The sequence below is a fragment of the Caretta caretta genome, chromosome 9 (genome assembly GCF_965140235.1).
Source record: "Caretta caretta isolate rCarCar2 chromosome 9, rCarCar1.hap1, whole genome shotgun sequence".
Classification (NCBI taxonomy): Eukaryota; Metazoa; Chordata; order Testudines; family Cheloniidae; genus Caretta; species Caretta caretta.
In genome coordinates this window covers 40,481,887-40,509,373 of record NC_134214.1, presented here as the reverse complement: position 1 = coordinate 40,509,373, position 27,487 = coordinate 40,481,887, and the positions used below count along the sequence as shown (strand labels likewise).

The 27,487-nt window shown below is 40.7% G+C and overlaps 1 long non-coding RNA gene across 2 annotated transcripts in view; it reads right to left on the bottom strand.

Moving 5' to 3' along the window:
* LOC142073275 (uncharacterized) overlaps positions 1-27,487 on the bottom strand; it is an 82,613-nt gene that overhangs the window by 29,863 nt on the left and 25,263 nt on the right. The window contains exons 3-4 of one of the 2 annotated variants that reach the window (XR_012670079.1): positions 8,731-8,884; positions 7,141-8,456 (exon numbers count right to left, since the gene is read on the bottom strand). The exons of the other annotated variant lie outside the window; for it this stretch is intronic. This is a non-coding gene — a long non-coding RNA (uncharacterized LOC142073275). Of the gene's footprint in view, positions 1-7,140; positions 8,457-8,730; positions 8,885-27,487 lie in introns of those variants that run through there. 2 annotated transcript variants of the gene reach the window in all.

Sequence of the window (27,487 nt, the reverse complement as noted above, 5' to 3'; positions counted from 1 at the left end):
GTGTGTGTGTGTGTGCGTGTGTGTGTGCGTGTGCGTGTGCGTGTGCGTGTGTGTGCAGGAGGGCCATTTGGCCTGGGCCTCAAATTTAGACACTTGTTAATTTTCTGGCATTTGATAAGTTTTGCAACTTGTTTTTATGCACATCCCTGTTGGACCAAAATGTGACACACTCTCTCATCTTAGAGCTGCAAATTTAAGCAAATAAGAGATGCGATTTGGTAAAAGGCATAATTTTTTTGTTAACTGATATAGATTTTGTCATATTAAAGAGTTTAAAATGTTCATAAATATTAATAAAAATAATCGGTTCTGATGGCACAAGATTAGACCATGATGAACGTGTCCTCTCAGATCAGCTGATTATATAAACAAACCACTACTAGTGTCTGGTGCTGGATCAACTTTGTAGAAAGGTAGAGAATTGTTACATTTTAGTGTCTTTATAGTTTTACGTCTAGTTGACTAAGGAATTATTTATGTGTGAAAATTTCTCATTATTATCTTCATATGGTAGCTAAAAGAGGTGACTGGTTGGTTGGTTAAGCCCTAGCTTGGTAGCTTGGCCATCATCATAGGCTTTCGTGGTCTATAGGCCCAGATTCAAGGTGAAAATTTGTGAGGACAATCTTGTACAGTGAATTTCATGATCCAAACAATTCAGCAAAATCAGTACATATTCACAAAGTGTTTTGGAGTCACCGAATATTCATTTTTTGCCAAAGAAAGTTTTGGTAAAAAGATTTCATACAACTCTAACAATTCTAAGCTGACCTAGCACAGTGAATGGCTACTTATTTACAAAGTACATACCTCGCACCTCATTTTCGGGTTCAGACTCCAGCTTCAGCTGCTTCCATGTGGCCTGTCGCTCTGAATTCTATCAGCCCACAATATTCAAGACCATAAAGATGAAGCAACCACAAAAGTTATCACAGTTATTAAACGTCTATATATCCCATGCTCTTCCTCCATTGCCAGCTCTGTTGGTTAGTTCATTTAAAGGCCTAATCCAAACCCCATTAAAGTCAATGGTAAATCTGGTCTTTATGGAAATGAGGAAACAGCCTATAAGAAGCTTATAAATTTTTATATTTGATTTATAATCCCATTTCTATGTCATATGCTCTCAGTATGACTTCCTGTCTCTGCAAGTAGTCAGTCTGGTTTGCTTATGACAGTGCCAGTCCTCCGAGAGCTGTGCCTGTGAATCTGAATAGAGTCCTGTATCTGTAAATACCCATGCTTTTCTGAATCTTACAGGCCAATCTCTAGCTAATATTGTAATACATCATGCATATCTTCATACAAGAAATTATGTTGTAACAAAACAGTAGAGAAATAAAACTCAGTGTTCTGGGAAATTAAAGCATGCAGGATTTCAAATTGTTTGATGACTGACAGGATATCTGATTTTTTTGTTTGTTTGTTTGTTTGTTTTGTAGCTTGAAAGTTTGTCTTTCCCTAGCAGAAGTTGTTCCAATAAAAGATATGACCTGATCACCCACTTTGTCTCTCTAGGATATCTGATAATATTGTTCTATATCAGGGCTTACAATTAAAAATCTATTTTCTTTTAAAGTACATTTTACTAGGCCCTTAAAGATAGAGAAAAGTTTGCAGGGAGTAGCCTTCAAGAGTATGATGAGTTAAGGACAACTTGTCCTTTCTCAAGTCTCAAAGGGCCTTTTTCCTGAACTTTTAAAAAAAATTGTAATAATTTCTTTCCAAAGCGTTTATTGATATTACTATTCTGCTGAGAACATTTAAACCCTCTTCAGAAAAGTCTTAAATCTTGAATGTTTTTAAAATGAATACCCATACAGTGAGAGTAACAGTTGTTTAGGTCACAACTTTCTTTTAGTAGATGCAGGACTAAAAGCACAACTGCTTTTAGAGACAGAGTAGAGGGTGGGAGCAGGAAGGATGGTCACTTTTTAATTGTTCAGACAATTCCTTTTTTGTAACAAATACCTATTGATTGGCTTGATGTTCTTGTTTTGTCTAACATTTACCATCATTTTGACATTATACTATGGTTTAACAGTTTTGTAATATTTTGTTTGCTTGCTTTAACTATAACCTGTAGGCAGCAATTACACTCTAATAATGAGCTGTCGAGTGATACACTAAAGAAGAGCAGATTTTACTAAAGAGATAATCAGCCATTAAGAAAAAACAAAACCAAACAAACCCTCCACACCAACCAACCACATCCCAGCCGACAATGAAGCATATCTTCAAGATCTAAGACAAACATTAAGGAAAATAAATCTTACAACATTATCTGTAATAACACCATCTGAGGAATCCCAAGAATATTACAGCTCTCTTCTTATATGGAAAAAAACAAAATGTATCAAGTTTTTTACTAACAGACTTAGATTCATAGATTCATAGATATTTAGGTCAGAAGGGACCATTATGATCATCTAGTCTGACCTCCTGCGAAGCGCAGGCCACAGAATTTCACCCACCACTCCTGCAGAAAACCTCACACCTATATCTGTGCTATTGAAGTCCTCAAATCGTAGTTTAAAGACTTCAAGGAGCAGAGAATCCTCCAGCAAGTGACCCGTGCCCCATGCTACAGAGGAAGGTGAAAAACCTCCAGGGCCTCTTCCAATCTGCCCTGGAGGAAAATTCCTTCCCGACCCCAAATATGGCGATCAGCTAAACCTTGAGCATATGGGCAAGATTCATCAGCCAGATACTATAGAAAATTCTTTCCTGGGTAACTCAGATCCCTCCCCATCTAATCACAGGCCATTGGGCCTATTTACCATGGATATTTAATTACCAAAACCATGTTATCCCATCATACCATCTCCTCCATAAACTTATCGAGTTTATTCTTAAAGCCAGATAGGCCTTTTGCCCCCACTGCTTCCCTTGGAAGGCTATTCCAAAACTTCACTCCTCTGATGGTTAGAAACCTTCATCTAATTTCTAGTCTAAATTTCCTGCTGGCCAGTTTATATCCATTTGTTCTTGTGTCCACATTGGTACTGAGCTTAAATAATTCCTCTCCCTCTCCGGTATTTATGCCTCTGATATATTTATAGAGAGCAATCATATCTCCCCTCAACCTTCTTTTAGTTAGGCTAAACAAGCCAAGCTCCTTGAGTCTCCTTTCATAAGACAAGTTTTCCTTTCCTCAGATCATCCTAGTAGCCCTTCTCTGTACCTGTTCCAGCCTGAATCCATCCTTCTTAAACATGGGAGACCAGAACTGCACACAGCATTCCAGGTGAGGTCTCACCAGTGCCTTGTATAACGGTACTAAAACCTCCTTATCCCTACTGGAAATACCTCTCCTGATGCATCCCAAGACCGCATTAGCTTTTTTCACGGCCACATCACATTGGCAGCCCATAGTCATCCTATGATCAACCAATACTCCAAGGTCCTTTTCCTCCTCCGTTACTTCTAATTGATGCGTCCCTAGCTTATAACTAAATTTCTTGTTATTAATCCCTAAATGCATGACCTTACACTTCTCACTATTAAATTTCATCCTATTACTATTACTCCAGTTTACAAGGTCATCCAGATCCTCCTGTAGGATATCCCTGTCCTTCTCTAAATTGGCAATACCTCCCAGCTTTGTATCATCCGCAAACTTTATTAGCACACTCCCACTTTTTGTGCCGAGGTCAGTAATAAAAAGATTAAATAAGATTGGTCCCAAAACCGATCCTTGAGGAACTCCACTGGTAACCTCCCTCCAGGCTGACAGTTCACCTTTCAGTAGGACCCATTGTAGTCTCCCCTTTAACCAATTCCTTATCCCCCTTTCAATTTTCCTATTGATCCCCATCTTTTCCAATTTAACTAATAATTCCCCATGTGGCACGGTATCAAATGCCTTACTGAAATCTAGGTAAATTAGATCCACTGCGTTTCCTTTGTCTAAAAAATCTGTTACTTTCTCAAAGAAGGAGATCAGGTTGGTTTGGCACAATCTACCTTTTGTAAAACCATGTTGTATTTTGTCCCATTTACCATTGTCTTCAATGTCCTTAACTACCTTCTCCTTCAAAATTTTTTCCAAGACCTTGCATACTACAGACGTCAAACTAACAGGCCTATAATTACCCGGATCACTTTTTTTCCCTTTCTTAAAAATAGGAACTATGTTAGCAATTCTCCAATCATATGGTACAACCCCTGAGTTTACAGATTCATTAAAAATTCTTGCTAATGGGCTTGCAATTTCATGTGCCAATTCCTTTAATACTCTTGGATGAAGATTATCTGGGCCCCCCGATTTAGTCCCATTAAGCTGTTTGAGTTTTGCTTCTACCTCAAATATGGTAATGTCTACCTCCATATCCTCATTCCCATTTGTCATGCTACCATTATCCCTAAGATCCTCTTTAGTCTTATTAAAGACTGAGGTAAAGTATTTGTTTAGATATTGGGCCATGCCTAGATTATCCTTGACCTCCACTCCATCCTCAGTGTTTAGCGGTCCCACTTCTTCTTTCTTTGTTTTCTTCTTAATTATATGGCTATAGAACCTTTTACTATTGGTTTTAATTCCCTTTGCAAGGTCCAACTCTACTTGACTTTTAGCCTGTCTCACTTTATCCCTACATGTTCTGACCTCAATAAGGTAGCTTTCCTTGCTGATCCCTCCTTTCTTCCACTCCCTGTATGCTTTCTGCTTTTTCTTAATCACCTCTCTGAGATGCTTGCTCATCCAGCTTGGTCTACAACTCCTGCCTATGATTTTTTTCCCCTTTCTTGGGATGCAGGCTTCCGATATTAGCTTGAAATTAGCTCTAAAGCAAGGGTTCACAAAACTTTCATAGCTTGAACATCACTTTACTAGAAAGATTGTCTTGTGGACCAACTGCAATCTCTATTTGTGATTGCAAGTACTTCTCTTCTCTACCCACCATGATTGCATAGCATTCTTGTAGCAACTACACAACTGTTTACCTGGGAAAGTAAAGGTTGTCTTTTAACATTTTTTTTAGCTTTAATACAATTTGATAGCTGTAGACAAGGAAGAGGGCCAGCAATATTTGACCAGCTGGATTTCCAAATTGTTCCAATATTAACTTCATCGTCAATTTTCATAAAATCAATCTGTCCACTGGCTTTACAATAAATTCAGACTGGGTAACATAGGGATTAATAATGTCTTTTGATCCCTCAACATATTATGGCCACAAAAATGTTGTTGTAGTTAAAGACCTGGATCTCCAAAGTCTAGGTTATTCAGACGCTAACAAGAAAAAAGGATCCCAATCTATTCTGAACTCCCCTACCTGATGTTTGAGGGGTTTGTCTTGTTTTGACACCATCTCTAATTACAATTTGTATTTTTGGTTGCAACAAGTTGTTATTTCTGTGAAAAATGACATTTCTGCCAGTTTCCATAAAGGAAAAATATCAGACAGTGAAGCTATTATTTTATAACAGTGTCATCATTAGTCTCCCTCATATCAGTCGCCTCATTTTTTTTTCTCTACATTTGACTCGAGTTATTCTCTAATGTCAAAAGACAGAGTTTAGCAAAGTTACTTTATTCACAATCATCATCTCTTATTTAAATGGAACTACACTAGCTCCTCCTCTTCCTGAGAATACCGATGGCTTTTTCTGTCTCGGGGCTGTTCCATTTCTGAGGGCCCTAAGCTGTTGACTCAGAATCATTTTAAGATTTGTGGCCTCAAATTCTGATCACACTTTCACATAAAATGCCTCTTCCGTGGCAGCTAATCTCAGAATGCTGAAGGTTTGGCAACAAAAGTGAGAATCGGTGGGTTGTAATTTTGAGATAACTAAAAAGACTAACAAGATCTCAAATCTGTCCACTTCTTGGATATGGGTGCAGAATTAGTAGATTTGGTCACAGAGGAATTATTTTGTTTGATATCAACTGAGCTTACTGCAGTATTAAAAAGAATTCTGTGTAACACCAGCTCAGAGGTAGAAATACACAAGGCAGATATTACAGCAACACTCAGCTTCAATGATTTGTAAAGAAGAAAAGTAAATCAATGCACAGAGCACAAGGAATGAACGACAGAAAAAAATCACTTATTTTATAGATTAAATATTCTACTGATGAGTCTGTTTTAAGAAAATGTAGATTTGGTTTAAAGCAGGCAATTTATGGTATAATATCTCCTGATGGGGAATAGCTCTGTCAATTTCCCAGAGAAATACTGTTGAAAAAGTGATCACTAGTGAGAAAACAGAAGAAAAAATAAAAGAATGGAATTAAAAAGAAACAAGACAAGTATGATGTTTTATTAAATGATGGGAAATCAGCCGGCACTGCCATTTCCTCATGTTTCTGTTTCAGGAGCCAGTTGGGATTAAATATGTTCATTACCATTTTTATTTTTGCTGCAGCAAGTTGCCATTTTTGAGAAAAGTGAAATTACTGTCGGGTTCCATAGAGCAAAGACAGCTTCTTTGTCATCTGTCTTTTTAAAAAGTGACTCTTTCAGATCTGTCTCCTTGTTTCATTAGACTTGACACACATTCTTCACTAAAGTCAGAGGCTAAAATGCTTTCAGAATTTAGAAAAACCTCCTTTTCTGTCCTCCCTCCCCCACAAATGCCTCTTCCTCCCTGCCTCAGACTACTGAAGGCTCTATGGAGATGCCTTCTTTCCATTCAGGCCCTTACTAGAAATGAACCGGAGCTAAGCTTCTGACTAATGCTGCTTTCAGGGGCTCAGATACCAATCACTCATCTACAAACTCAAGTAAAATACATTTTGGCCCTTGTGTTATATAGCATCAGAGTTTTGGCAACAAACATAGTCTACTCTGCATTTCAACATATTATGTATCTTACATAACATCTTTCATGCAGAACACCACATTGCTCTTCACAAAAGCACCAACACGATTATAAACAGCTTTCAAAATCTGGCTTCAAACCACCAAAAGGCTAGAGGTTAAACACAGCTTTTAAAATATACTTTTAAAAAAGTGATAATCCCCATATCCCTAGTGGGAAAGTACAAGATTTTACCCATGCAATGTATTTGGCACATAATTCGTGGCAAGCTGGGGTATAAATCTTCCGCACACTAGCCAGCCGCGTATTAAGTGTCTGTGTGGACTCTGCTGCCACACAAGTTCTGTAGTGTGCTTTGATCTACTTATGTCTACATTGCAGCTAGAAGCAAGTCTCCCAGCCTGGCTAGACAGATTTGTGCTAGCTGGCCTCAATAGCCGTGTGGATGTTGCAGCTCAGGCAGCCGCTCAGGCCTATAAATGCACCCAGCCCTGGGTCTGAGCTTAGGTGGCTAGCTCAAGTCTCTGCCAGAGCCACAACGTCCCCAGTGCTATTTTTAGTATACTAGCTCAAACCCAGCTTACAGTAGTCTGGTTACCCAGGCTGGGACGTACTGTAAAAGTTCCCTAATGAACTGGTATCTATTCCCGTTTCAAAGCAGCATAGATCATAGTACACACAGTGCACAGCAGGCTACTGTGAGGTAGATTTACCCCACGCCCAACACACACACACACACAGCTTGCTGAGAACTAAATATTTGAATAGACAAGTTTGTACAGAGATTTATTGCCTATCTGCAAGAGCCTTGACATAAACTTTGAAAATTTGGGTCACTGACACAACATATTTGGGGCTGATTCACATTTACACCATTCTAGCAGTGCAAAGGACTTTAAAGTGGGCATAAATTACAGTTATACCCATTTTAAGGGCTGTTTACGCTGTCAGAGTGGTGCAAAGGAGGCTTAGTGTAAAGGTAAGCCCACTGTGTACATAGTTAGGTCTGGAACCATACAAAGAGACAGGTTATTAGATCTAATTATTAGCCTTCTTGAGTTACAATGTACATTCCCCTTATGCCCTAACATGTGTGTCTGTGCTTTACAGAGCACTAGAATTTGCAACTTTTCAGGGGATTGTTAGGTTACTTTGCCATTTCCTACACCTGCATCTGGAGAAGGATATGGTCTGTGCTCAATGCTGTGCCTAATCTTAACCCAGTATAGGCAGTATTCCAACCCACTTTGGCTCCTATATACATTCCATGTATAAGTCTTCCATGCATAGTACACCCGGTTTTCATTTCCACAGATCAATTTAGAATCAATGTCTAATCTGATTAAATGTATTGCCTTCCATTTCAGGAAGGTAGGAAACAGTGTAGTGTAAGTCTAAAACCATTCCACTGTAGGAAATGCATCATTTTGAGGATCTTTGAGCCACTTTCCTTTACCCATTCCAGCAGAGGTTAAACTGTTTGAGTTCATTGTACAGATGATTATTAGGGTGTAGGAAAAGTGGGTGGTTGCTTTTGAATGAATTTATCTCCCTGGCGGAGCAGAGGTTATGGTGTGTGCATTTAGAGACTGACTGTTCAGTTTACTGTGGCACTCTGAAATTCTGCTTCCCATTTTGCCCTTCTGTGCTGAGTCTTGCACCTCCACCATGTCCCCAGGTGCTATTCAAACCTGCAGAGAGAATGGAAATTTTTCATTTTGATCTACCTCCTTGTAATTCATTTTCATACGTGGACATAGGTTGCTGCATGTCAGTCCACTCTGTTACAGAGGAGAACGGGTGACAGATATAAAAAATTGAATGGCATCTTCCTGGTCAAGTAATTCAAAGATTTCAAGTTTGAAATCTGAGTCAATCAAGATACATTTACCCTCCTCCCCCATTATCAATTAACTGTGGTGTCATGGAAGAATCAAGGGACAAAGTCTGGAGTGTTGGACTTACTGCTTAAGTGGGTGGAGCGGGAATTCAGCACAGGTCATTTTTTCTGTCAGCATTTGTGGGAGAGATAATCAGAGCTTTTGTTCTTCAGCCTTTTGATACGATCTGTTCTTAACATTTTACTGTCTGACATATCCTTGTAATAGCAGCGAGCAGCCTACACCAAAGCAAAAGAAAGACAACTTCAGAAGTCTTCCCTTGCATGGGATGTAAGAGGCAGTCCAACAATGAAACAATAGACAATGTTTCCTTCCCATTTCCCATTCCTTCTATCTGAGCTCAATAAGAGTCTAGAAGGGCCCTAGAAAAGGCCTTCCCTGAGCACAACAATGGTTATCCCTTCAATGAGAAAGAGGAGGAGTCAGAGCAGACAGACAGGAAGACTCTGTGGGATCAAATATCCAACAGAAGACTCCAGCAGGGGACACTAAGTAGACCACACCACATACACAGCCTCAGAATGTCTATATAAAATAGTCTTCCCTCTGTCGGATTTAGGCAACGTTTTTTAAACTCCAACAAGAGCCCAACATTCCCACATCTAGGCTCTCCTATCTGTCAGGCTTCTGTTGCTGCTTCTTGTTGTGCTTTATGGCTAAGCAGACTCATCTGCTCGTCTATGACTGCCAAGCACTGCACACCACAGATTAATTCTTGAATTAAAGTCTTTCACCTTTCCAAGTATTTTTAAAGATTTGCAATATTGTTTGTTGTAGTTGTTTTTTAAATAGGGCCACATTTTCTGGTGCTCTTACTATGTGTTACAGAAAAAAATGTGATACTCTAAGAACTCTACGTTTTTCTTATAAATACCCTCTTTCAACGGTACACTCTTTGCACTCCCACAGAAGATGATCAGCTGTTTCCCGGACCTTGCACATCCCACGTAATACATCTTCATTTTTGTTTATTAGAAACAAATTACTATTTAAGCCACAATGACCAATTAAAATTCTAAACAGAGCCATTTCACTCTTTCCTTCAGGGCCTTGGAGTATACCATCATTTTTGACTCTTAGGCATGTTTCATAGAATCTTTTCCCCTATGATTCTTTTGCCCATATTTCTTGTCATTCCTCTCAACTTATTTTTAACTAGATGTTTAAACTCCAGTTTACTTAAAGGGATCTCTAGATCAACTTGCTCCTGTTTGACATAGTTTTTGCCAATTTGCCTGCCAGCTCATTTCCCACAACCCCTACATGCACGGAGATTCATGCTATTACTGTTAATATCCATACTATAGATGATATCCAATCCCATCAATTCTGTTGTTAACAGTAATATTTCATAACGTATATCATTTCTACTGATTGAAATGCCATTTCTGATCGCTAGTAGTCCTGATAAGCAATCAGTCAGGGTGACCACACTGGCTTGGTGCGCATTTAGGATCCAATTTAATGGGAGCATAATCCCTCAATTTAATGGGAGCATAATCAAAATGGCTACAAAATTTGTTAGCCTTATAGCTTTCTTGTTTCCTAGTGAAGGAATGCAGAATGCTGTTTCCACTCTTCCTGTTCTTACATCTTTGGAGCTGTCAGTATACATTTGGCAGTAGGTTCCCCACTTATAGCAGATCAATATGTTTGTGATATCTTGCACTTTTAACACTCCTTTCCCCCTTAATTGCATTTTATGATTTCATACCTACCTCAGGAGGTATAATTGTCCGATTATAATGCATTTTCCCCAAACTATAGATTTTTAACCTTTTAGGTGACTCTTTTCAGTACTCCCTTTCTCTTTTCAGTCAGATTCTTTGACCATGCTTTAATCTTACTTACATGAGGCATTCTGAGTTTTTTCCTTACATGTTGACCACATAATTCCCAGCCTTCATCATATATTAGCTTAGTGTTTCCAACTTCACTGTTTCCAATTACTTTAGCCCAAAAGGTTAAGTCTAAAAGCCTCATTTTAAAAATAATAGGCATTTCACCTGCAGCTATCTGCAGTACGCACAGTGGCATTATGATGAAGGCACCACATGCAATTCACAACATCTGTGCTTGGATTGAATCAAGCTTTCTCAAATTTGTTTTTGATGCTGAACTGAAAGCCCAGCATCATACGCAATGACTGGTCTTATTACAGGCTACTGCTGCTCACTTCCTTCATCTTTTACAGCTTTTAGCTGTGCCTGATGGGATATCAAGACCAGCTGCATATACCCCACATACTTGAACCCTTCCCTGTCTGTTTTTACATGCCTTCAGAGCAGAGGCCCTGATTCTGGCACAGGTCAAGTTGCATGAGACAGACAAGGTGTTGACAAAGAAGGTTTTCAATCATTTTTGCACCTACTAGTATTGGGCCTGGCCCCAGCACAATGTACAACAGCCCTGTGAAAATAGTAGCTTTCCACAGTCACCTAGGGACCACTCCACTAGCACACTTTGGCCACCATCCCTTCTGTGCTCCATCAGCCCTATGCCATCAGAGGATTCTCTTTATACAGGGGTATTTTTTCTTGGTGGCATCTCCACAGTGAGGCCATATTGAGATAAACAATCAGGTGAGGGAGGTGAGCTGAGATTTCTCTGGTGGATCCAAAACCCAACTAAGGGGCTTTGGAGTCCCAGCAGGGTAATACTCATTGATACCAAGGAGTTATGTATATTAAAGGGTTTTTGAAACAGGTCAATTGAAAAAAAAAAACCAGGTTGTTCATATTCCAGGCATTAGTTATGACTGTATTATCCCTATCATCCCTAGATGCAATATTTCTAGGGACTGTGCACCTCTATATGACCCTTTGATAAAGAAGTGCCCATGACTGATTAACGGAAACAAAGGAAGAAAAGGAATAATTACAAAGTCTCTATGAGGAATCACAGTGTGAGAGACTAACTTTGTAACAGCCATTTTCCCTCACTCATGGGGAAGATGGGCTAGGATATCTACTCTCACTGTATGTATCTTTATTATTTGTAACCTGTTACGCCTAGGCGCTGCAGTCATGGACTAGGATCCCATTGTGCTAGGTGCTGTACAAACACAGAACAAAAGATAGCTTGGGACATAGGGAGCAGGGATTACCTTAATTTACCAGAGCAAAGACAATTCTTCCAGGCTGCCAAGCACCCATGGAGGTTAGTTCACCATGTATTGTACTGTGTGCATCCCTAATGCACAGATTAGTCACGCTTCAGGACTGAGCCCTAGTTAGGGCTTGATCAGGCTCCCACTGCAGTCAATGTCAAAATTCCCACTGAATGAATATAAGCAGTTTTATTAGTGTATTCCCTCATCTGATAGTTATCCTCTACTGGATGCCATTCACTTACTGCACCCAGCTGAGGAAAATTAGGCACACATTTACACCAGTGTAGCCCTCATTGACTTCAATGAGGCTGCAGGGGTATAGATGAGAGAAAAAATATTCCCTCCCTATAACATTTGCACTGCCTTGTGATGGTGCTGAGTTACACCGTAAAAAATAAATATAAAACAAAAATCAATGTGTATGCATATGAAAAAAAATCAACTTAGATGTGTAAACCTATTTGGCATTGGAAAAAAAAAAGATATTTTTGGCTTATCGACCTTCAACTAGATCCTAAGTAATATAATTCATTTTGGATGACTGATTACAGGAATCCTGCTCATATATCCCCCAAATATGACATTTTAAAAATTACATCTTCTTTTCATTTTTAAGGAAATGAAATGACTTTGATATCTTGACATGAGTTATCATTCTGAGGTTGAACCACTTATCTATATAGGATACAACCTATAGCTCCTAGGACGGATTATATATTATCATACTCCATTAAAATCAGGAAAGGTGTTCTGCAGCTATCAGAAAGAAAACATATACTGGCACAAATATTTATTTTAACAGTTGCTCATTTTAGCTGCGTGATCTATTTATTACTCCTGAGTTTAAAAAAAAATCTGCACCAAAAATAAAATTTTTACACACAATATTTTAAATATTAATATTATATGCATAATTCTGCATATATTATTTGTCAATAAATACATGTGGAGGCTCTAGCATAGCAGTTGGGACCACAGGCCACTGGCTGCATGAAGGTGGGAGATCATCCTGTAGTGTCCCCTCCTGTCCTCCTGGACATAGACTCGGCATTGAAGCTGCACATAACTCTGACAAAACGCAGAGGTTTAATGTGGAGGGATCCAGGTGTGGGGTGACAGGATTCTGTTTGGGTGCAGGCAGCTTGGTGGGGGGTAGAGGTGCTGGGGGAGGGGTGTTCATTGGGGGGTTCAGGGTGCAGGGGCAATTGGACTTTCCAGGAGAGTCTAGGTAAAGATGGTTGAGTCTTAGTGGGGGGGTCTTGTGTGGGGGATGGGGTGTGGGGGGCTCGGCAGGGGTCTGGGTGCTAGAAGAGTGGGACTTGGTGGGGTGGGGGTCCAGGTGAAGCTGTCTGGGGCTCAGTGGGATGGGGATCCAAGTGAGGGGGCTCATCAGGGTGGTCCAGGTGCAGGAAGGGAGATGGGTCATTAGGGTTGGGGGCTGAAGGCAGGGGCTCAGTGAGAAATGGTCTGGGTGCAGAGCTGGTGGTCCGGATGCAGGGCAGAGGGGATCAGTGGGGGGTCCGGATGCAGGGAAGGTGGGGATTTGGGGTGGTCCAGGTGCAGGGGGCCCTGGATCCACAGGGGTTGGGTAAATGGGGGAACAGCTCCCCATACAGTGACCCCTCCTCCTATGGCTGAGGAGCCATGGGGGGCAGGAAGCAGTGGGGGAGTGCAGAAATTCCTGCAGCCGGGAGTGGGTCTGACCCAGCCCAATCACTCCTTGCTGGGAAAGAGGCAGTCCCATCCTCACCCATTTCCAGCCCAGCCAGGACTAACAGATGAGCCTAGCACAGGGTAGGAGCCACTGGCCAGAGCATCCCTAGCCCCACTGTGATTTACCTCTCCGCTGGCTGCTCCGGGCACACAAAATGACACACCCACACTGCATGTGTTGGCTCTTGCAGCTTCCTTTGCTTCTCTGTTAGAAGTCATTTTTCGGTGGGGAAGCAAAGACTCTGTAGGGGACATGAATTCTGCACATGCACGGTGGCACTAAATTCCCCCAGGAGTAATTTATTTCAATAAGTTGCACAGGTCGTATGCTATCTGATGGGAGACTGAATGGCTAATGGGATTGATATAAGATATGGAGACTTTCATTTCTCAGTTACTAATTCAAACAAAGCTGAAGAAGGTAGTAACTAACTGTTATTGCCATCTGATGACTGTATGGTGGCCTGTGTGAAACTAGTTGATGACTTCTGTCCAAGTTCCTGGAGAGTGTACCTAATCATGAAGCCGCCACCATGACTGGCATTCTGGTTGCTAGTCTCATGAAAGAGACTAACATTTGTATGGGTTTGGAGACTGCACTTGTTTATACAGACAGCAAATGCAATGTTACACCCTAGAGAGGCAATTGAACAAAATGAAAAAGCAGGTGGCCCAGGTTTCGGTGGACAAATTTGAATTAATTAGAGAGGGGACCTCATCCAAACTCCCCTATAGCTGGGCCAAGTTTAGGTCTGGATCTGAACTTCACAGCTCTACACCTAATAGTTTTTGTCAACCGTAGCTGTGAGTTTCTGCTACCTACTGTAGAAAAGTCTTTAGTCAAAGCTTTATCAAAGTCACTTTCAGCTCAGTGATAATAATAAATCCTAGGATGTCCGGCGCAGAAAATGTTCCTCCAAGAAATGCTTTAAGAAACTTGGCATCTATGGTTCATTATGTTATTATATGGAAAATCAAAGTACAGTAGCACTAGTAGCATCCCTGAAGGCTGAATCAGCATTTTCATTAGAAAATCTATTTTCCACCGATTTATAATTTGGCCATAAAAAAAAGTTCCTCCAGGCTGAATTTTAAAAATGGCTACTTAGCTCAGATGTAAATTCTTTCTGAAAATTTACAATGTGGTTCAGCTATTTTAGGATATGACAAGCCAAATAGCAGAAAGCCAAATTATTGGGTTTTAGATGCTTTTCTCTCTCTCCCTGCTGAAATTCCAAAACAGTATATATATATAAAAATAATTACAAATTAAACTGGCAAGTGATTAATCTGCAATGTGCCAATTTTAAAAGTATCTATTCAGATTACATGTGCAAATCCCACATCTGCATACACAAATAGGCAGTTAGGTTTGGAAAACAGGTGTAGCAGTTACCTGCCTAAATATCTAGCTGCACTTCATATAGATTTATTCAAAGAAAGCAAGATGCAAAAAAGGATTGGTGTCACAGGGTGACACAGGCCCTGTAAGTGGGAGCAGGGCCACTGTACCCATGCCTCATCATTTCACTCCAGTTGGGGTTAAGAGTGCACCTGGGCCCTAGAGGCAAGAGAGATGTGGTGAGTGGAAGCTGCCTTAGAGCACAGATTGACTCAGTTGGGGAAGGGTTGCTGGGAGAAGGATGAAAGCAAGAGAGCAGCAGAGAGGTTTGCTGATTGGCATCCCAAAGCCACAGAGCCAGGACTGAAGAGAGCTTAAGGCAAGAGAGCAGCAGAGTGAGGTGACTGCTGGCTCTAAACCAGAGAGGTAAAGTTGAGGGCCAGAGAGGACTGAAGGAGCAGTGGAGGAGCTTACCCACTGACATCTCCAGGGCCAAAGAACTGGACCCGGGAAGGAGCAAGAGAGTCAGGGGAATGAGGGACACTCTCCTGGTAAAGATGATCTCACAGCAGAGAGGCTGCGGGGCTTCCCACTGGGAAGAAATATTAGAATTGGAAAAGGTACAGAGAAGGGCAACAAAAATGATTGAGAGTATGGAACAGCTTCCATATGAGGAGAAATTAAAAAGACTGGGACTTTTCAGCTTGCAAAACAGATGACTAAGAGGGAATATGATAGAGGTCTATAAAATCTTAACTGGTATGGAGAAAGTAAATATATAGGTGTTATTTACTCCTTCACATAACACAAGAATCAGGGGTCACCCAATGAAATTAATAGGCAGTGGGTATAAAACAAACAAAAGGAAGTACTTCTTCACACAGTGCATAGTCAACCTGTGGAACTCGTTGCCAGGGAATATTGTGAAGGCTAAATGATAACAAGATTCAAAAAAAGTACTAGATAAATTCATAGAGGATAGATCTATCAATGGCTATTAGCCAAAATGGCCAGGGATGGAACACCATCCTCTGAGTGTCCCTAGCCTCTGTTGCCTGAAGTTGGGAGTGCACAAGAGGAGATGAATTACTTGATAATTGCCCTATTCTGTTCATTCCCTCTGAAGTACCTGGCATTGGTCACTGTGATGAGACAGGATACTGGGCAAGATGGCCCATTGATCTGACTTTGTACGGCCATTCTTATGGTTCTTATGAAGAGCAGGATTACACTCCACCTGGAGGCGCTTGGGATGGTGAGGTGTGGGGGGCTGAGCTGGCAGAGGGACTCACAGAGAGACTGTGTGTGACCAAAGGCACTGGTGTGTGGTACATGAGGCACTGAGTGATGTGATACCTTTGGATTTTAATGACTGCTTGCACTAGGGTGATACAAAGATTATGTGTTTTAGGCTATTTGCACAATGTTTTTGTAATAAACCTCCCCCAAGGAGAGTTGTTATTTAACCAACAGAGCCTCAAGTGGCGTTACTGGGGACTTAAGAAGGGAAAACTGAGGTAGGCTCACCTATCATGGCATGGCCTTCAGTAAGAAGGAGCTCCAGCTGGGGCAGCCCTATGACAACTAGACACTTAGATGGATAACAGCCAGAGCTATAACAGCAAGAATTAAAAACCAAACAAAAATAAATAAGCATTCAAAAGGACGTAGGTTTTCATGCTCCCAGGCATAGGCTAACCTCTAAGCAATCAAGGTTAGGATGGAAACTTTCCCTGTGAGTAGATTATTACACAATTGTCTACTACAGAGTTACGTGCATCTTCCCCTGAAGTACCTGATACTTGCCAATATCTGAGACAAGACCACAGGTCTGATCCTATGTTCCTATTCATTAATCCCCCTCTGAGACAGGAATTAAACCCAGGATTAGAAATCAGGTACTGACCATTTGACCGTGCCTCTCTATAACACAGGGAGCCTTAACTTCTCAGAAAGCCAGCCTCCCTTCTGCAGTCACAAGCTGGGGCATTAAAACAAGCAGCTAAAAATTCAGTGGAGCATATAAAATATACCTCACGCTGTCAGCAAATTTACTCCAGAATCTCTCCCTCAACAGGGCAAGAGCCCTGAAAGTGTCAATACCAATACTGTCCTGTTCTGAGTGTGAGATGAATGGGAGCCATGTACAAACCACAACCTTTAACATTCCAGCTCTCCTGTAAAGAGGTTCCTGTCCTATAGGGTGAATCCAATTCAATAACACTGAGCTCCTATAACAAAGAAAAATCCCTTCCTAAAAGACAGAAGGGATTAAAAATTCCAGGGGCTCAATTCTGCCTAACACTAGAGCTCCGCTCACAGCAATGGATTGGGGTGCTTGCCAACTGGAGCTCCTCATTCCTGTTTCACCTTGTCCCAACATTGAGTACTGCCCTAACTTATGTCTCTAATCTAATTAGAATCTAATTCCAGTGAAGAACTGGCATAGCTCTGCCATATCCTCAAACCACCCACCCTGCAGCTAGGGCAGATGGCACAGGAGCCACCTCTGCTACCTTTACCAGACTTAGGCCTCTGAAGAGTTCCTTTGTGCAAGTCAGATTCTCCTCTGGCAACGTGCAAACTGGAGAGTCCAGGCCCAAACAACAGTGATACAGAGTTAGAGAAGGGTTAGCCTTTTCTTCAAACTGCTGCAGATTTCCCAAGTCACATTTAAATAAAGCAAAAACCCATTTTTTAATTTCATTTTCACACAGCTTCTACCAATACAGCATTGATCTGTAAGAAGACCACAGTATATAACAGAAACAGAGTCATAGCTTTGTTGAATTTGAACGGGAGAGTTATTCAATCCATCTCAAATACTACACATAAGATTACTTTGATATACAACTGTTGGAGACCACTGTAGCACAATCAAGAAAGAAAAAGGTTGGTGTCATTAGATAAAACCTGTGGCAACAGTTCAAACTAAGTGTTGTCATTATCTTTAGTCTCTGAAAGTCCAGCTGGCTTGTTCTTCCTTATGTTGCTCTCAGGAGTGTGACCCAGGAGAATCAGTGCTTCTGTTTGTGACCAATTCCCAATTTTGCTGTTCCTAGGATAAATGCCTTGAGACCTTTATCATCAAATTATTTCTCTAAACAGCAAGCTCCTCTCTCTGGGCAAGGTGCCTGGGGGGAAATGTTGCTTTAATCAATTGGCCAGTGTGCATTAGATCCTCGTGGCCTATTGGTCAGAAGTGGCAATCAGGATCACACTTCCCACCCGATTGTCCTTAATATTTCTCTTCATAACACTCCAAGATGCCCTCTCAGTGTCAATGGGATTTTCTTTAACAATAAATTTAGCAATTGAGGCAACAAGACGAGGATAGGAGGCAGCAGGAGCTGCTACTGTGGCGGGAGGGAGAGGAACTTTGTGCAGTTGGATTCTGATCTCTTTGGACTTTGACATGCCCAGGACCCCAGCCTTCCAGAAGAAGACAATGATAGTGCTCAACAAGTTGTATTGGTCCTACAAAACCTGGGAACTATGTACATAATCTTATACTGGTACCTTTCCTATTTAACTAACTAGATATATACAGGCAACAGCAATGGCTGCTTAGCTAAGTAGCTGGAGACAGCTTATATTTAACAACAAAAATACCAGAATACATGAAACTAATGAGACGTGTCAATGGTTGCCCCAATCACTTTGTTTTGTATCCCACTTTGTCTCCCCCACTTCGTTTTCTAGCTGTCTTTCCGTGTGTTTATGTTCAGTGCCTGGTACACTGGGTCCCAATCCTGACTGGCACTTTTCTGCACTATTGGAATATATAGAAGTATTAATTATTTAAAGGGAATCAGGATGTTCTTTATTTACTGGGAGGGAGTTCATGAGTTTCCAGATATGTCAGGCAGTGATATGCTAGCAAGCCTGTTAAGTCATTTTCTGGTCAGAGTGGTATATTATCAAGCATGGCCTTCACTTTTTCTAAGTGATCATCCATTTTCTTTATTTTAGAACAGATTTCCTCCATTTTGGTTTCCAGGGATGTCAGAACAGTCCACATGCCATTCTGGGTGAATCTGTTCTACCATCTCAACTACTGACCTACCGATAATATAGGAACCAGCAAATTAAGTAGGCCTGTGTGAAGAAGTTCTCTATTGCTTAGTTTTGAATCTGTCTGTTTGTATTCCTAAGGATTTAAAATAGAATTATACCCCATCTTCTGCACACAAGAATTGAAATTGCATTCCCAAAAGCAAATAATCAATAAGCTGAAACAGGACCTTTAGAAACACCCATCCACTTCCTCCCCATTCTTAATTAAGTAGTCCTACCAGGGTTTTCTGCTTTTCTGAATTCCCCATCCTTTATTGATTTAAATCACCCCATGTGGCCCAAATTCTGTTCTCAGTTATACAGGTGTAAACCCAGAATAACTTCATTAACTTCAGTAGGGTCACCCTGTATCTATACAATTGTAACTGAGATCAGAAGTGAGCCCTCAGAGAAACTGAACACACTGTACCACATTCAACTGTCAGGTATTCCTGTGCAAACCTATTGATTTCTTTGGGCTTGTGCTGGTGTAATAGCACAATTTGGCCCACTATTTGTATCTCATAACACTAATGAACAGCCAAATAATAGTTGAGCAAGTTCACCTAATTCTCGCGGCTACAGTCTGTGTGTAATATGATGAAGTGTACAGGGCTACAATTATTCTTTGCCACAGCCACTTCACAGCAAGTATATAATCACATTTATTTATTTGAAATGCCAAGCTGTTTCTGTGGTCAGCATATAAACAGTTTGTGCAGACTTGGGCCAAGCTACATGACAAATGCTAAAATACAGAGGATTAGTTTCTGAGCGATTAAAAAATTGTTAGTTCATTGGGGACCACTTTGAAGAAAAAGCCTTGCCTAATTCAAATAGATTACATGTCCTCTGGAACTCTGAAAGATAGCAAATTATCATTACGTGATTATAACATATCAGTGTATAAACATTAGAGCTTAAAAACTAGGTTGAAATCGCTCATATTCAGACTAATCTCTGTGAGACGCATTTTCAGCTGCTCTAGCTCTGTTACTCCACTAGCACTACGGTGGCACCTTGTGGCCAGAAAGATATGCCTCAAAAATGTATTTGTCTGTGTCCTTCAGCTGTCTCCTCTGAGGCAAAGAGTCCAAATGGAAACAAATTCCTTCCTCTGCTAGAATAGTGAAAAGTGACCCTCTGCACTATCAAACTAAATAAATAGAGAGAGAATAAAATGCCGAGTTCCATTAAAAGCTAGTGGGCCAAATATTTAATAAATCCTCTTTAATTCGCCCACACCTCAGAAAGACTCCTAAATACAAAGCCAGTCATTTAAATACCGCAGTCAAAAGTACTCACCTCTTTTCCCCTGTAAAAAATTTGAAAAAATCAACCACCAGATAATTTTCAAACTACTGTCAGTTATTGGGCAGAGCCCGTCTTTTTGTTCTGTGTCCGTACAGCAACCAGCGCAGTGAAGTTCTGGTCCATGACTGCGGTGCCTAGCAGCTACTGCAACACAAATAATAAATAATCTCCTCATATGAACCACATACCCACAACTCCTAGACCAGTGGTTCTCAAACTTATTTAATCACTCCCCGCTTCTTTGTGTCTGTAGTAGTTTACGTCCATCCAAGTACATATACCAATAAAAAAAAATCAACATGCAACTCTAATTAAATATTAAAAACAGTAAGGCGCTGATTCAAACAGAGCCAACCATCCATTGTAATAAAAGCAAAAGCAAAACTGTGATTGAGGTCAGTGCTTACAATTAAATGTGCAGATGGCATTGTAGCAAACGGATTAACATACAGATGACAACAACTTTGTATAATGCTATGCAAGCTTAACAGAAAAGTCAAAATGCACAGCACCATATAGAGCCAAATGCACAGTGTCTGATATGTCTGGACAAATCAGCTTTGCTTGTTATTCTTTGCTGTGGGTAAAATGTGTGCAGTACGTTTCCCACCCCCCAAAACCTTCTCATGCCCTCCAAGAATACATTCTGTGTGTCCCTGGGGGCCCCCCAATTTGAGAACCTCTGTCCTGGACAATAAACAGATCTAGGTCTGGAAAGGGTTTCCCATCTCCTGAACATTTTCCAAGAGGAATTTTCTGAGGTGTGAATATAATTCTCCTTACTACCCCTCTAAAGCTGAAATGTCACAGGATCTTACTTTCCCACTCCCTCGATCAGACAATCAGATTGCAGGAAGCTGATTTATTGACAGACAGGCAAAAATCTCAGTGTCCACACCTAATGAGCTTCTTAAGAAAATTAATCCTGGAGTAGGTAGGACAAAGCAACATGCTAGGAAACTAGAACAGAAGAAATGCTCTGACAAGAATGCTAATCAGTCACTCCCTTTACAAGTGTAGAGAATAGCAGATTTTAAACAGAAAATGGCTGGCAGGCTTGTATATTAACAGCTAAACCATGCATTCCAAGATCTAGTGCCATGATCAGCCATATAATAGAAAGAAAACAAAAGAGAAACAAAATCAAAGAGGACACTGGCTCTCTGTTTCTTGAGGTCATTCAGGGTGGCACTAACAAAAACAACTGTCCACCAGCCAATCCATAGCAATGCAAAACATCAAGACCAGCATATACAGACCCTAGGTGGCAGATTCTTCTCAGCAGCTGGGCAGACAGCCGCAGAAAGGAATTGTCTGGGGAACAAGTAAATGTGATCAGAAAGCCAGTGGGATTTCTAAGACAAAATAATCTTTTCACCTCTTAAGGGCATTCAGGTAACTTCCCCGGCACTCATCTGAGAAGTCACCATTTGTGAATTTTTATCACTTGGCTTTATTAGATTGTGATTGCTCTTGTTACATATAGTATGATTTGTTTTCATTTAATTTTTTAAGGGCAAAGCTGTAAGAGTAGCCACTGGAGTCAACAGCTTCATTATTCTGAAGTGACTTTCCTTCCTTTGTCATTTTTATTCTCTCACCACAAGTTTCTCAGTGACAGGCCCCATATCCACTTATGACAGAAGGTAACCAGTTGCACAGAATTCTGTTGAATTGCTGTCTACTAGTCAGTAATACAGACAGTTTTTCTTGTCTTGTAAGACAGAGATATAATCTTTTGTAAGGAATATAACATTTTGCCATATGACAGGATCATAGCCTTTTGCAACCCTAGCACATATCATGGGATATAACCTTTTGCTATGTGACAAGGGTATGAAACCTTGACACATACCATGTGACTGGGGCCAGGAAATAAAGAGCAGTCTGTGTCCAGTGCTGTTGTGTGTCCAACCTTTATTACATGTGGGTGGGGGGGAGGACAGAGATGAAGACAGAATGATATAAGATGATATTCACAGAGGTAGTTGTTTGAATACTAGGGGGGGGAACAGTGAATATTTCACATATACTAGGGCTTTGGTTCAATTTGACTGTATTAATGCCCTTTAGTATTCATAAATTTGCAAAGCTTAGTAACTGTTCTTCAAAACAAAAAGTCAAATAAATACAGTCTAACCAGTAGAATACATGTGTGAGCAATTTTAAAGCCTGAATATGAACAACAAAACTGGATATTTTACAAATAATCAATAAAGTGACATTTATTCACTTGTTATATCTTCAAACATCAAAGGTATTTGCAAAATAATGAAACAAAGCCAAAAATAGCCAACTTTTTCTAAATTTTGTTTGTGGCAAATACTAACCAACCAACTCTAGTGGAAATGAAGACAATTGTATAAAGTACAATATTTCATCTTACTGCATGCTGTTTTGTCATTTTTGTTTACCTCACTTGTAAAGGGACAATGTAGGTTTTAAAGGTGTACTCGGCATAATCAGAAGCAATGGAAAGCATATAAAGATTAAATGGAAAAATTCAGAACAGGCAACAAGTAAAAAAGAAAGCCTCGACATCAGACCTCATGAACAGGTGAAAGAGATATAGTGGTGGGTTTATAGCAAGAATATATTTGTCCCTGTCATAAATATAAAGGGAAGGGTAAACCCCTTTGAAATCCCTCCTGGCCAGGGGAAAGCTCCTCTCACCTGTAAAGGGTTAAGAAGCTAAAGGTAACCTCGCTGGCACCTGACCAAAATGACCAACGAGGAGACAAGATACTTTCAAAAGCTGGGAGGAGGGAGAGAAACAAAGGGTCTGTGTCTGTCTATATGCTGGTTTCTGCCAGGGATAGACCAGGAATGGAGTCTTAGAACTTTTAGTAAGTAATCTAGCTAGGTATGTGTTAGATTATGATTTCTTTAAATGGCTGAGAAAAGAATTGTGCTGAATAGAATAATTATTTCTGTCTGTGTATCTTTTTTGTAACTTAAGGTTTTGCCTAGAGGGGTTCTCTATGTTTTTGAATCTAATTACCCTGTAAGATATCGACCATCCTGATTTTACAGGGGGGATTTCTTCATTTCTATTTACTTCTATTTTTATTAAAAGTCTCTTGTAAGAAACTGAATGCTTTTTCATTGTTCTCAGATCCAAGGGTTTGGTCACCTATGCAAATTGGTGAGGCTTTTTATCCAACATTTCCCAGGAAAGGGGGGGTGCAAGTGTTGGGAGGATTGTTCATTGTTCTTAAGATCCAAGGGTTTGGGTCTGTGGTCACCTAGGCAAATTGGTGAGGCTTTTTACCAAACCTTGTCCAGGAAGTGGGGTGCAAGGTTTTGGGAAGTATTTTGGGGGGAAGGACGCATCCAAACAGCTCTTCCCCAGTAACCAGTATTAGTTTGGTGGTGGTAGCGGCCAGTCCAAGGACAACGGGTGGAATATTTTGTACCTTGGGGAAGTTTTGACCTAAGCTGGTAAAGATAAGCTTAGGAGGTTTTTCATGCAGGTCCCCACATCTGTACCCTAGAGTTCAGAGTGGGGGAGGAACCTTGACAGTCCCAAAATCCATCTGTTCCAGTTTGAGTAGCTTTGGAGACACTGAAGCAGATCCCCAGATACCTACTATATATTTAACCTGCCATTAACCTAGAAAAGTCAAAGCTCTGCAATAGCTTGGCAGGCTCAGTGGTGGTGATTAGAAATGGGTATGAACTGGAAACTTGGAACTGAACATCCTCAAACTTTTCAAGCATTCAGAACTGGGATTATAGATTGAAATCTACCTTCCTGGTTTTATATCCAAATTTTATAGTGGCTAATTTCTATTTCCGTGGTTCAGAAGAAGCCATGGCCCCAGCCCTGGCCAGTTCTCACTCTACTCCCTCTCCCCATGCAACCCCCTTTTTGGGGTCCCCACTTATCATTGCTTACTTCTGGGAAGAGATTCACAGGCATCCAGTCCTTGCTTAGTTCTTTAGAGAGTGCTAGCTGACCACCGCTCTAGTTTCTGCTTTGTGGCTACTATCCAGTCTGGCTTCCACACCTTCCTCTCGCCATTTCCTCATCTCACACACATGGGTAAGGGAGAGTGATATAGTTCACTTTCTACTGATAGTGGGGGCCACCAAAACTTCACAGAATCACATCACAGAAACTTTTGTGAGACAAGGTAGGTGAGCTAATATCTTTTATTGGACCAATTTCGTGTCTGCAGAGCTGTTCGGCATATTTGAAATTGTATGTAATGGTCTTATAGATAGTAAGACCTCTGGGTCTTTGGGATGTTTTATTTCTTACAGTGACATCTACTTCCTGAGCAAATGTAAGATATTACCTCTCCCACCTTGTCTCTCTAATATCCTAGGACCAACATAGGTACACCACTACAGAAATGGTTGTGTGATTCCTTAGTAACTGAATTGAGAACAGCTTCTTTCTGATTCAGATGCTAGAACTGAATTTGGATCTGGACACCACTGAGTTACCCCATCTCTAACGAGAATATGAAGCCACCACAAGTAAAGTGCTGAATATGTTAGGATGCATCTATATGGACTTTTCAAAAGTTAACACATTTCTCATTGTCCTTTTTCTGTTGGTTAAAACCAGCTGACCTATTAATTTTGGACTTGAGCTACAATCTGCTCTCCTATGCTATGAAATATTTGGTTCGTATTTGTTGTGTATTTCTATAAATTCAGGAGTGATTAAATACCCACTGAAGAGAATGAAAAGAACACCATTGACATTAATGGGTGTTGTACCGGGTCTGATGCTATCTTTGGCTATCCATCTGTCATATTTGTAGGTTACGCATCACTGTAAAATTAATGCAAAAATGGTGTTATTTGCAAGTTCACTAAGGGAAAACAAAATGCAATTTGAGTGATTCTCAGTGGTGGGGATACAAGTACTGAGGAATCCAACTTGATACAAACCATAATAAATTGTTGACAGTTGTTATAATAATGGTTTTGCCCCAATCTCTGTCCTTTGTAGACTCTCCCTACTATTTTCTCAGGAGATCCCATGGATATTCCTATTTATGATAGAAAGTTACCAGTTGCACATAGCAGAGCTCTGCTTCATTGCTGTCCATTAGTCAGTAATACAAGCAGTTTTTCTTCCCTTGTAAGATCCCCCTCCTGGACAAATTGTTTGATCTGTGCAATCTTGAAAATTGACAGTGATAGAGTTTGTTATTCCAAAGGACAGTCTCAGGGACTTCAGTGGAACACAGAAGTTGTATGTGTCACTGCTTGCTTAGTTTAAAGGCATCATCCAAGTGGCCTAGTGGCTATCTCAGAAGAGTAGTTTTGGCAATGATAGTGTCTTTATTTGACTATTGGGATCTTGTTTTAATTGACCTTTATAATTTACACCTTAAAATTCCAAATTGATGAGTTATGCTGGGGGATGTAAATAAATTACTATTGCTTAATAATTAAGACCTGCATTTTTTATCATACATCTTATTTCTAGGATACTATTACTTGTGCTTTCTCCTTTCACCAGTATGTCCCAAGCAAATATGTTCCCTTTGTTTACATCACCGAGAGAGGCAAGGCACCTCCTTCACCTCATCAGGCTCAGTGTTTCCCCCTCTGGCGGGGGCTGGAATAAATCAGTCCCACTCAGGAGAGTTTTTATTCCTCACCTGGGTTTATTTTTCAATATTACAAGGTGGGCCTCAGGGAAAACTAAGTATTACTCTTCAGCCAAACAAAAGAAACAAATTCATAACACAAGAAGGGAATACCTTTCCCTGCCCCTCTATGGGATGTTGCCTTGTTATGCTGGCTTTGGGGTGCCAATCCTTCCCCACACAGTCACTCAGCTTGGTTGCTTTCCCTGTAGGGAGGAGAGCAGCCTTCCACCCAGAAGATGCCTTTTCTCCCCACTGCCACTAGCCCTACTACAGCTTGTCTCTCATGTCTCCTCCTTCTCCCTCACAAGAAGAGGGGGCTTTAAAGGGCTCAGGCAGCCCTTAATTGGACTCAGATGTCCCTAACTAACCTGAAGTAACCTCTTTTCAGCTCATAGGAAAACGGACCTTTACTAACCTAGGGCTGATATACCTCCCTTCCACCATGCTCTTATAGCTGTCCAATCTGACTTTGTCACACTAGGTCAGTGGTTCTCAAACTAGGGGCACCGCTTGTTCAGGGAAAGCCCCTGGATGGCCGGGACAGTTTGTTTACCTGCCGCGTCCACAGGTTCGGCTGATCACGGCTCCCACTGGCTGCGGTTCGCCACTCCAGGCCAATGGGGGCTGTGGGAAGTGGCACGGGCTGAGGTATGTGCTGGCTGCCCTTCCCGCAGCCCCCATTGGCCTGGATTGGTGAACCGCAGCCGGTGGGAGCCACGATTGGTCAAACCTGCTGATGTGGCAGGTAAACCGGCCTGGCCAGCCAGGGGCTCTCCCTGAACAAGCAGCACCCCTAGTTTGAGAACCACTGCACTAGGTATTTTAATATGTCAAACCCATTTTTTATTCTGATGCTGCTGGTCGTAAAATCCAACCCAGCATGCCTATCTTTGCATATCAATTTAAGCCCTTAGGATCAAAGCCTTGATCCCACTGAAAACTGTAGACATTTTGCCATTGATTTCAGTAGGATGAAGATTTAACAAAGTTTATGTGGGGCTTATATGGTTCATAGGGCTCTACGCGAGCCCTATGCACTACAGTGAATTTCACCTTTCATTTCCTCATTCACCTTTCAATACCAATACACTGATTCCAGCTTCAACATTAAAGTACACATTTTTGGTGGCATGACTGATCCAAGGTGATGCAGATCCAGAGGTTGCCACGTGTTTAGTAAGCCTATGATACAAACTGTTCTCTGTTGATGCAATGTTTAACAGTTGAGGCAGATCTACTAAGTATTTTTAAAAGGCTAATTTTACAAAGCAGAGGAAAATTATGAGCAAAATTGATTGGGAGCAAAAATTTAGAAGGAAAAATTTGAAAATAGGGACTTCTTTATGTAGAGTTTATTGGATGGCCAAAAAAGCACAATTTGACAATCAAGAAGAAAGACAATTCTGGTTAAAAGCTTAGCCTCGTTCTATGGTGAAGGCAACAATTAGAAATAAATAAGCAATATATTAACAAATGTTAAAAGAAGGAAATAGATAGAAATTGATATAAATTAGGAGTTATGAAGTATAGAACATTTATAAGGGAAGCTTATGGGAGAACTCCATGAGAGGCTGGCTAAGAAGTATATTAGAAATGAAGGAAATCCTAACACCGGTATAGGCCCATTACTAGATGAAGATGGTAAAACTGTTAATAATTATGTGAAAAG